Source organism: Epinephelus fuscoguttatus, linkage group LG14 (assembly GCF_011397635.1).
Source record: "Epinephelus fuscoguttatus linkage group LG14, E.fuscoguttatus.final_Chr_v1".
NCBI lineage: Eukaryota > Metazoa > Chordata > Actinopteri > Perciformes > Serranidae > Epinephelus > Epinephelus fuscoguttatus.
The window spans coordinates 30,981,432-30,993,756 of NC_064765.1; positions in this window are offsets into that span (position 1 = coordinate 30,981,432).

A 12,325-nucleotide genomic window follows, 5' to 3' on the forward strand; every position below is an offset into this window, starting at 1 on the left:
ATTTAAAAAAAAAAAAAAAGGAATTGTAAATATTTGTTTTGATTGCTCAGAATTCAGTGTGTAAATTTTATACATTTCATCTGAATTTTGAGGGAAATGGGCTCATTTCTTGGCTGCTTGGATAAACCGTCTCCTCTTTTGCCTTACTTGTTTTCTTTCTGCGGATGTTTTGCAGGATGGTTTTTCAGAGATCGATACATTGAGTTCAACATGAGTGTGATGTTGTACAAAGAAAATATCCAAGCTATGTCATGGCTTTTTTTTAACAATATTGACTGAATTGAAATAAAGTTATTGGCACTCTGACTTTCGTTTGTGTATAAACTTTCAGTGTTTTGACAATCATTTTACCCTAAGACACTGGGTTGCCTTTGGCGCTCAATTCTATGCTTGCATGTTTTTAGATAACCCATACTAATATTTTTTTAGTTACAAATTGGGGCAAGTTCCCCAGTCAGATTTAGAAAGAACTGTAAGACCTCGCTGTTAAGGTCCAGTGTGTAGGATTTAGTGGCACCTAATGGCAGAAATGGTTTACAATATTCATAACTCTGTTTTCATTAGTTTATAATTGACTGAAGATAAGAGATGCTGTTTTCTTTACCTAAGAATGAGATGTTTATATCTATATACGCAGTGGATCCAGGCTACCAGGAAGTGCAATGGACTTTGGAGCCAATTTGACATACTGATAAACTGTGTATCTATAACTTTGGGTCTGTCATGTGATGCCATTGTGCCTAAAAAAAACTTGGGAAATTGGGAAAGAGACGTCACAAATCCCACGAAATAACTCTTTTCACTATCAGGATTTAAGTCATTCAGTCCGCTAATATTTTTAAACTCTAGAAGAGCCACACATTTAAATCATTTTTTCCCCATTCAAGTTACTGGAGAACTTAACTGGAAGTAGCCAGCTTGGCCGGTGGAAGTTAGCTGCTCATCCTCCAAAGTCTCTAGTGGACCCAACGATGCAGAAGATCCGGGTAATTTTATTCCCAGAAGTCAAAATTTTGGCTTCATGCGCCACTGATCAACTTTAATAGGAATGAACGAGGTCCATCTCAAATGATATGTCCAGTTCTTTTTATACATCCGTGGGTGGGTCCTCCACGGGGTCTGCCATGTTGTTGAACAGTAGCCCAGACTGGACAAATCAAACACTGGTTCTAGGCAGAGCCATTTGTGTTTTCCTGTCCACTACTGTAGTTCTCTTATGCACTTGACATGTGGAAGTTTCAGTTCTGCAGCCTGACAACTAGATGGTACTAAATGCTACACACTGGACCTTTAAAGAAATAAAAGGAAGAAACGGCATATCAATTGAAAAAATGAATGTAGGGAACGTTTTTAGGAGGCTCTGGATTCCTGTGCTATATCATCCATATTAAAAACATCTCATATTGGGTGTCTTGTTTTACTTTCTATTGTGAATCTCTTAGGTCACTGATGCAAAAAATACAGAAAAGTTTGGGAACCCCAGGGCCAAAGCATGTTTGTTTACAGTTCTCTTTCCCTCTTCCAAGGAATGTCTCATGTGGGTGTCCACCCACTGTGGGCTCCACCTCCTCCTGAAGACACCCTCTGGCTGTCAGCTTGATGGTGTTTTTCAGCCAATTCCCTACTGTTCTGCAGCACAAACAAGTCTATTCTGCAGGGCCGATTGCAGCCAAAGTTTCGCAAGAAACTGAAAAGAAAAAAAGGTGTGGGGGCGTACAGTTTTTGGATGCTCTCCAGATCATTAAAGTGTCATGTTTCAGCCCCAGACATTCTCCACTCCCTTACTGGTGAACACTGAGACACGGTCTACGCTTGTAATTCACAGGGAGGGAAATCCACCCATAAGCAAATAGACAGACGTGTGTGTGTGTGTGTGTGTGTGTGTGTGTGTGTGTGTGTGTGTGTGTGTGTATGTGTGTATGTGTGTGTCTGTCAGTGTGAGGTAAGAGAAAGCACAACAAGGCTGGCTATCTTTCAGACCACACACTCATTACAAGCAGGGTGAGTGTATTAGTGTAATTGCGTAATGAAGGTGAAGCCAGGAGAGGCTGAATATTGTTTCTCCAACATGTTGACTGCGTGTGTGTGTGTGTGTGTGTGTGTGTGTGTGTGTGTGTGTGTGTGTGTGTGTGTGTCTGGAAAGAGCTGGATTATATTACACACCATGAGAGGGAGCCAACAAGTCAGTTTAGCTGTGAACACACACAGGTTTCAGTCCCAGTTGTTTCCTTAGATTTTTCTTTGTTAGGATGAGAAAAACATATCGCCTGAATGCAATTTCTTTACCCCTGATATACATTTCTTTTGCCATCATGCTTTAACTTTAACAGGTGAATCAATCAGCTGTGTATTTTTCACTGCTCAATATGCTCAGTGGAGCCTTTTCTGTCTGGCATCGACTCTTTCTCTGGAGTGCCAATTCAGTTTGCAGCTTTTACACAACACCCATTTATACAGCTGGCTAAATATTTACTCTGGTAAAGTAGCTCGCTCAAGGGTACACAGTGATATCCCAACTGGGTTATGGGCCTACAATGTGTGAAAACCCCTCTTTGCATATGGACTCTGTGCACCTGACATTTGATGTGGCTACATAGGTTGCTTTGTGTTTGGTTATGCTTTTGACTGACGGCACACAGGTTTATATGTCCAAAATTCATGGCTGCAAGAATATTGACATTCTCTCAATTCAATAATTTATGTTGTAATATATGTTTTTATTTTTGATTTGCCCATAATATTCATTTCACATATTATCTAACATCTGTCATGGTGGCTAGATTAAAGGATAGGATTAATGTTACTGTCACTCCATTTTCAAAGTTCACTGTGGCCAACAGGTAAGGCCTGCCATTATCAATTCAAAATACAGGCCTAAAGTAGCCTCGAGACTTAGCTATAAAATGGAGTGAAGAGAGGAGATAGACAGGAGGCTAGATGCATATTTTCAAGTAGGTGTGCAAATACATAAATATTACATTTTTAATGATAAATATCTTACAAAATTTAGTTCTTGAGGGCTAAAAGAATTAGCCTAAGGGTTCATTTATGCTTAACATTAGAGATGTATACGGAGACAGACAGAGCTTTCCCAGCGTACTCTATGTTTGTATTATTCATATTTGTGCACATTTTCTAAAAGCTTACAAATACAGACAAAGCGGAGTAGTACCATGGGAAATGTTGGGGGCAGCATAGCGTAGCTCAAGTGAAATACAACCGTAGGACATTGCAAAGACATTTTAAATTGGCAGAACGGAACAAATCGGTACTTTTAGTTTTTTTTATTTCATTTTATTTTGTATTATTTTACAAATTGGCTATGTAGTAAAAAGCTTTGTCTGTCCACAAGTTGTAATGTACTTAATGGCCTCACAGACTACTGCCATCTACCTCGCTGTCTCTAATGTGAGGTACATTTTTACGACCTCCTCCACCTCGTTTATTGTTGCAAGAAACTTCCGATTCTGCCCTGTAGTGCCATCTAGTGGATGTATCTATGCTACCATATAGAACGCATGGAAGAATTTGAATGGTGATGTTTAAAACATTTGAAATTAACCTTTATAAATGAGCCTAAAAGGGATATTTCAGATGGTTGTATGGGGTACATATTCATAGATAGTATATTACATACAGTAGATGTCAGTCGGTACGCCCCCAGTTTGGAGAAGTATTCAGGAGTCTGACATGGAAGCTAAACAATCTAGTGCTGTGAAGGGGTCAGCAACAAAATGTAAAATCAGTATCAGTTTAGGTGTATGCTATATTTTGAATTTTTTGACCACTGTACCTTGCTATCAGACAGTGAATTTCCACGGGAAATGAAGCTGTTATATCGCTCTCATCAAAGTCACCAGACTCTATTGACAAAAACAGTGATTTAACATTGCGGAGTACAGGAGCCACTGGTCTAGTGTGTTTGTGTTGTTGCATGACTTTGGTGTTTAAATTTATTACTTCGGATTCACCAAAGTCACAAAATAACACAAACAAATAAACTGATTGAAGCTGTGGTAGACCAGCAACTCCTGTGTTCTGTGAGATAAAATTGCTAGTTTGGTGGCTTTGACAAGAGCATAGATGGGTACCTGATGTAAGAATTGGCAGTCTGTGGCAAGGTAAAGTGATGAAAATATTCTCAATATAGCCTACATTTAAACTTATAGTGATTTTTTCAGGTGGGACTATTTTTAGGTGGCTTAAATACATTTTATTTCTGACCCTCATCCACAGCAGTATTGTACACTGCTTAGCTTCAGTGTCGGACTCCAACCTGCTTCTTCAAATGGGGGCAGGTCGACTGACATCTACTGTAGGTAATACATCGACTATGAATAAGTACTCCATACAACCACACTTAAAAAAATCTATCTATCCCTTTAAGGCAGTGGTTCTCAACCTTTTGTGGTCCCTTGTTAAAAACATCTTCTTCTCATCTTCTTGTGACCCATGTCTCCAGTCACATTTAATTAACTGGGTGAGGACCAGACCAAACAAAGAGTGACACTCCCCACCCCTTTCAGTTTTATTGAAACATTTCAGACCTTGAGGTGAAAAGTTATTCAGTAATTCCGAGAAAAACCCCCCACAAAGATTAAAAAAATATTTTTAGGAAACATAAATCATGATTACCATGATGATGAATTATGTGGCCTTGAAAACATTCATTTCCTATTTTTCATTTACAGCACTGAAATTAGGAAACATATATGTCACACAGTCAGAAGCCAAGCTTGTTCATGGCACACCTTGAAGCAAAATAAAAAGTGTGTAGCTGTGTAAACACAGTGTAAAACCCTACACTTGTGTGACTTGTAAATGAACTAATAACATTAATAATGGCTGTATTCCACTCAGGTGTGCCAGTGGAAGAGTTTTGGTATTGCTGGCTGAGTGGCAGGATACTGGCACGCTTAATGGAACCAATCTCTGATTAATGTTATTGGTTCCACCTGTGCTTTCCCTGTAATGAGACCTCATAATGTCGTGAGAAAGGTCTAGAAGATATTTCAAAAGAACTGATATGACACCATCATGCTTGCATAGTAAGGCAGCTCGCCACAGTAGCTCGTTAATATTCATAATCAGCTGTTACGTGTCCACAGGTGTGAGTCACTGGGTATGAATGTTACCACAGCTAATAAGCCAATCAGAGCCGAGCACAAGTGAAAACACAGCAGCCTGGCACAGACCACACGCTGCGCTGTGGTTGTTGTTGGCTAGCGGTGAACTTAAGGCATTTCTGTCAGACTACTGCAGTGCTGTCGACCTCACCGCCCCCATAATGCTTTCCATGTCCTTTATCTGCTCCTTACATCTTCAGCACCGTTGGCCTTTATTCAGAAAATATGTTGGCATCAGCTCGCGACCTTCGAAATGCTCGTCTGCGACTAGTTAGCAGGAGCGCGAGGCCTGTGTCGGCCCTCCACAAAAGGTGCGTTTCTCTTGCCAGACTTCAAGTCGTACAAGCTGTCATTGACCCATCAAGTTTTAACTCTTTTTTGGCAGCAACAGAGGGTTTTTGTCTGGTAGGCATATAGTTATTCATAAATAGGCCTATACTGTGTGATAGCTCTGAAAAACACATCAATATGCTAAGAGTGATGCAGAGTGGCACACCGGAGGGAAAGCATGAAACTCGAGAATATTCCTATATATGTTGTGCGTTGAAATGGGTTTCAAATGCAATGAATCTCAATAGTTTGGCAATTTATCCTGTGTCAAGGCTAGAATGAAGGCTTCAACGTTATAAGAGGTCTATTTTAAAGGTTCAGTTCACCCAAATTACAGAAAACTATATGTTTTTTGAAGTAGTGTGATGTCTCTGCCACTCACACAATGCAGACAAGAATTTTGCTTGTGGTGCTTCCACCATTTAAACATCACATGTAAAACTACAACATCTTTCCGTGAACAGTGTCCCCATATTACTCTGGATAATCCACAAAAGTGTGAACATCAGTGGTAAGTCTTTAGATCTTTAACTTGATTGAGTAGCAAAAGCATGATGTGAAACTACTATATCACAAGTAAAAGCACCTGTTTATTATTAGCAAAATGTACACAAATTGTTAACAGTAAGTAGGGGAGACTGGAGACAGTTGTAACAGCACCACTTTCAGCAAGAAGGGGTAACCTAAAAGTCATGTAATATATTTAATGTATGACCACCTCCTTCCTGACCTTGCATGTGAAATTTCATTGTTGTATGAAGTGTGCAGATTTTACAGTCACAGCCAACAACACTGATTTTTGGGTATGAAGTAGCTGTTAGAACTGTGACTGTCCCAAATACCAGCTTTGGGGCATTGAAGCCTCAGTGAGAAATATCTGCGACTGATCGAAGCTTAAGTTTTTAAGTTTTTTGTTGATGCACCTAAAATAATGTGACAACTAGCCACTTCGGTAGAGTACAGGTTGCTGTCACATACTTTGCAAGACAGCTAGGCTGTTTCATACACTTTTCGGGTGATTTGCCAAGGTGGTTGTACATTTGTAATATGCTAATTTCCTTCGGCATATCTGGCACTCGACTTTTTTTGGGGTCGTCTTTGTAAATTTTGAAACCATTCCAGATGCTTGACTTTTTCAACATAGTAGTCACAAAGCGAGGCTTATCAGTTTAAAAGTCTTTGTGTGAGAATAAAGATAATGTTGATGCATAATGATTTATGTTGGATTACTATTTCATAAATTATGTGCTATTTGAGATTTTTGGGGTAATGGTATACAAAAACAGAGCATTGGAATACTGATTTAGACATCGATTACCATGCCAACGATAAAACCGATGAAGCATTCAGGTCAGCCCTCTTTGCAATGTTTGAGTTATAACACAAATAAAAGTCAGCGAGTTATACGTGTGGAGACAAAAAGTGTTACAACCATCTCTGGTCTCCTCTGCTCATAATGCAGAAAATGACCTCTTTGAGAGACTTTTATTGTTGTAGTTTATCCAGGTAGACTTAATTAACTCTGATTTTGACTGGTTCATATACTGATTAGCAATTTGATTGACAATAATGCACTAAATTCTACTTAAGTAAATATAAGCACGTAAAATACAGGTTTTTTTTTTTTCTTTTGAGCAGCATATTTAAAATGCCATTCTCCTCCTTTGTGTTGGGGTAGACTCTGAAATTTTAGATGATATCTCAAACCCTGGGCAAAGAAAATCAAAACTACAGTATCAGCATGTAGATACCATCACAAGTAAGTGAGAGAATGTGTTAATTTGGGTAAACTGATCCTTTAATTGAAGTTGGCAACAGTTTCAAAAGTGGTCAATTTCAATTAAAGGGAAGCTCCACAGCCTGTTCCTTCTCTCTCCTCTTTTAAGAAGCAGTCTTCCATTGGGTGCACACTGCCTCTATGGCAAACACTGTCACTCATTATCTGAGCACTGTGAAGGTCCAACATTGCCGTACAAGTGGAGTTCATAGTGGCGTTCATTGTGGCATCAGCCACCCCATCAACTCCCAGACCACCGAGTAACAGCCCCGCTTATCTGCCCCGCTCCAGTGCCTGCAGTCAACCAGTCAGGGTGGGTTTTGTGTGCTCACATTGTTTATTTTAGCCCTCATTAAAATGTGGTGGGATGGCTTTCTCTCTCCGGGGCTCGGCGGCTACTGTGGTGGGGAGATAGGGGACTGTGGTGGACCCCCTTGGGCGGCCCACAAAATGCTGCCTCACCCCCTTCCCCTACTTGCCACTCACCCCATCTGGGTCCTGCAGTCACACCCTGTGGCAGAGCTGCGGTTAACTGCGGCTGTTGGCTGGTAAAGAGGCACAGTGAGGGTTCAAGGATGCAAATTGAAGTAGGAGAAATGCCATTCACCATAACTACCACTAGAGGGTACTCAGCCACAGAGAGCTGACGGAGGGGGAGCGCTCAAAGCTGGCAGTGACTGTTCTCCCGTGGGTTTGTTCTTATCTGCTCTACATGGTCAGCACTTTTTCACAGGAAGCATGAGGGAGGTTGTGTGTGTGTGTGTGTGTGTGTGTGTGTGTGTGTGTGTGTGTGTGTGTGTGTGAGGGATGAGGACAGATGTCGGTCTTAAAATAAGTGGTTTTGAAGAGAAAAGAGCAACTAATAGTCACTTGTCATCTGTGTACTTGACAGACACCTTGTGACATCAGGTATTTCATACCTCCAGGGGCCTTTGTCCAGGTTGTTTAGTCTCTTTATAAGACAACAATAGTGGCCTGTTTTATTTTGTCTGCGACGGAAAAACTATTAGACATAAAAGACTTTGCTCTGTCAGCAGCCACACCCCCACCTTAGCTCCACACAGAGGAAGATTTACCTCGCAGTTTATGTTATGTTAGTGTGTCAAAGCCTGCGGCGAATATCTGTCTGGTATGTGGTGAATTACTGCTGTGTCTGTGCGCCTGTGCATGTGTGTAATACTTCGTGTCTGCATGTGTGGATTTTCATAACCAAACCATAGTGCTGTTGTTGCTTTTAAAAGGAATCAGGAAACGTCTGCTGGGTGTGCTGATAATCCCAGGTGTGTGCACAGGAGACAGTGCGCCTGAATGTCTTTGTGCTAAAGTGAACTAGCAGGTTCCCTTTCAGAGCCATATAGCACATCTAGGGGGAAAGAAAGGAGGTCTTTGAGGTTTTGGTTCTGCCATCCGTCTCCAGCTCACTGGCTTTCTTTTCATGCCAGCCATTGCAGAGGCCAGGCCTGTTAAAAAGAAACGCCCCAACTGGCTCCTCCCTGCCATGTCGCCATGGTAAAATGACAACAGACTACACTCACGTGCCCCTACTGACAGTAAAGCTCCTCTCTGTTTTGATTTTGGCTGTTGTCCTGTCTGTGCTGTTTTAAGACTGACTCACAGTTGTCAGGAGCAGCTGAAGCACACAACCAAGATGCTAGACATTAAAGTACAGTAGAAACAACTGTGCTGAGAAGCCTAGAGCAAAAGGCAATTAACTTGGTGCCAATGTTAATGGACGTATGCACCCACGCTGCAGGTACTGTCCCTCCGTCCCTGGTTTCTCTCCGATCTAAACCAAAGTGTCTCCTTTACTCGCCAGCAGCCAGAGAGGATGCTATGACATTTAGCTTTAACACTGGAGGAGAAAAAGAGGTGGAGGAGAATATATTGATTGCCCTTAGCTGCTCCCTCATAGCTCGCATGGAGCATGGTTTGTGTTGGCTAAGCCCTCTAGCCTAATGGCTTTTAGACTTCCATTAGGTTGTTGCAGGCAGCGTGGTTTAAGTAAGTAACAAAAGGCTCTGTCAGAATGCTTTAAGCATTAATAAGACAGTCAGTGTTACTTCTCCAGCCTGTCAGCTCATCAGGAACGCACAAGTTGAGTTTGCATGGCCAAAAAGACTGGTTTACTGTCGTCATCTTGAGCGTTTCTTTGGCTGCACTGTTTTTGGTAAGCCCTGAGCCGGATTAGCTTTTAGTCTTTTGGGAATTTGTTTCGATTGAGCAGTGAAAGCTGCGGCTCACTCACCCCGTAAACTTGCAGTGTCCCTGGACTCATGTGCAGTAAAAGTCCCGTCTCACACTGACAGACATGTGAAGAAGTGCCAGGAGTTCTGAACATTTGTACGGTCCACTTAATGAGGAGAGACCTATGGCTCGATTTTGGGAAAAGGGCTCAGTAGGAATGGGGGTTAGAAGTGCATCGTTTGGTGTTATATGGCAACAGAACCGCAGGCCTCAAGCGGCATGAAAGGCAGAGTCTTTTGGGTTTTGGGGAGTTTTTTTTGTTGTTGAGCTGTTTTTCTGTTCTGCCTCTAAAGCCATCTTGTTTTTATAAAAGTTGTTTATTAGGAGCAAGGTCCCTCTCTTTGCAGAGAAAGGCGCTGTGGCCTACACTCTTTCAAATCCCTGTAATTATTGGGTAGGTCTGGCTTTGATCGGTGCATACACTGGCATTTTGATATGCAGAGAGGCTGCTGCATATATCTAATATGTGTATTTGTTGACACATATGCCCAAATATGTTGCAATACATACACATATGCACTTATTTCTCCGTTTTTATTAGATACATGAGACCAGATCACATTAGTATGATTCTTTTTCACCAGTTTGTGTGTTGTATGCTTCTGTGGTGACCCATTTTGCCCAACAAACTCCTCTGCTTTCTGGATATTGTGTGGTTCCCCCTGGTCTGTCTGTCTTTAATGCCACTGTGTCCCTGCAATCCCTCAAAGTCCTGGGCTTTAATGCATTGGTTACCATATTTTTCCACCAAGATGACTGTCGCTTGCCGGGAAAGGCATCACGTTTGTGTATGTGCGTGCACACACTTGCGCCATTTTTGGAAGGATCCCTGTGTTCTCTCTGCACCAGCGCTACGGAAGCCTCCTGGGTCCGTTTCTGCTGCCCACATACCCCCGAATCTTGCTTTGGTTGGAAGTGTGTCTGTTTTTTTTTTTCCAGCCATCATAAAGAAGACAAACTTCTCTACTGTCTCCCCATCCTATATTAACAAGCTGTGTTTGGCCCTGGTCTCACCATAGCAGGTCCGCTCTGGGTTTCTGCTGGCTACAGTAAAAATCAACACCTCCTCTACCTCAGACTGTGACTTTTCAATGTGTAGATCCAGTTTCCCTCTCAAATCTGTAGGATTCAGTTTCAGTTGCTTCCTTGGTAGACTTGATCCAGTTTGACATTATGCAATAATAGACAGAATGTCATGCTCTGGCACCCACTAAGCTTCATCGCCAACCTTTCGTCTATTTTCTATCCCTATAGCTCTGCATTTGGTGGCAGGATTAGCCCTTTACCATCAGTGCCACCTGAGGAATATCTCAGAGCTGCTCCAAGACAAGGATGGATGCAGACTGGCTTCTTATTGGCTGGCTGCTCTCTGGTCTGCCAACCAAGCAGGAAACAATAGAAGGCAAGAACAATGAGCTGGCTACAGATCAGTAGGGGCCCGCTTGGCCTCTCCCAGACGCTACGTCTTATTTCCTTTTTGATTACTCACGCCTGCCTGATGAGCGGCACACTCACACTCCTCTCTGTCTGCCTGCCCGTGAGAGAAATCACAAAGAAAAGACTTTTTGTAAGAGACTGGTTTTGATTTGGAGGCTGGAATGCCTTTGTGATAATGTCGCAAGATTTTGTTGGCAGTGGTGTGATAGATGTGTGTAAGACAAAAGGAGAAATGTGTGCGTGTGTGCGGGGGGGAGTTAGGATGTGTGTGTGCTCATGATTCAGACACATTCAGGTATTAAGAAACTACATTTCTGAATATTGTGTGGTTTGGTGTGCTGGTGTGCTTTTCTGTGCTGATTTATGTCAGTTTCCACTGATGGGCTTCCAGGATCTGCCCATAAACAGCCTTTAAACGGGGGAATAGTAGTGCTGGCACCGAAGTCCAAACTGTACTGCCACCCAAGCGTGCAGATCGCCTGCTGTGGGCTGGGTCCCCTTTCGCCTGGCCCTCACTAGCTCCCACCACTGCTCGTTACCCCCCCTCACCACCAGGCCGGAGGTAGGAAATCAAACCAATTACGGTTGTATTTAAAGAAAATTGGAGCAGGGCCGGAAAAGTGGGGGCATTTCCAAAAACCACAAAAAGAAAACTGCAAGGCCGCTCTTTGGCAAAATACAGGGTGACTGTGGAGCAGCGTAAAATGGCACTTCTCTGAAAACGCAAGAATAAATCTACTGATTGATTTAGTGTATAAGCAGCAAATATTGTCTTTATTTAAACAACACATATAGAGGAAGCTGTATACCATACCAACTAAATGTCTACCAAGAAACTATATAAATCTTTTTGGTGTCCTCAATAATCTGTCTCTGTGTCTGTCTCACTGAGTGAGATTGATGGATTCTGCTTCCCTGGTGGACTTGCTTGATGGATGGTTTTTAAAGACTGACTGTGTTTATGTTCAGGTCTGCCATGCCCGCTGCGAGAGGCCTGCCAGAAGGCCGCACCTCATAATGTGGCTGAGTACGCCAAGATGTCCCAGAGCCCAAAATCCTCCTTGGCTCGCCCTGCTGCTGCAGACCCTGCTGAGGTACAGTGTAGGGCCTCTCCTAAAGCACAAACACCTGTAGGCTTCAAACTGGGGGAGGATGAAGTATTTGTGTGCTTGTGTATGATCCTTCGGCCAGAGTGTGTCACAGTCTGGAGCCATCTTTACAGCCAAAAATCTTGTCTGGGATCAGTGTTGTAGTTGCCACCCCCAGATCTGATGTGCTCTCTTCTGTTTTACCTCTCTCTCCCTCTGTCTCTCTCTGATCCTCCTCCTCGCTGTCATCTCTCAGGAAAACCCCCTCATTACTAGGCCCTGAATGTAAATGCTTCATTTTCCATCCCCCCACAAGCCCTCTT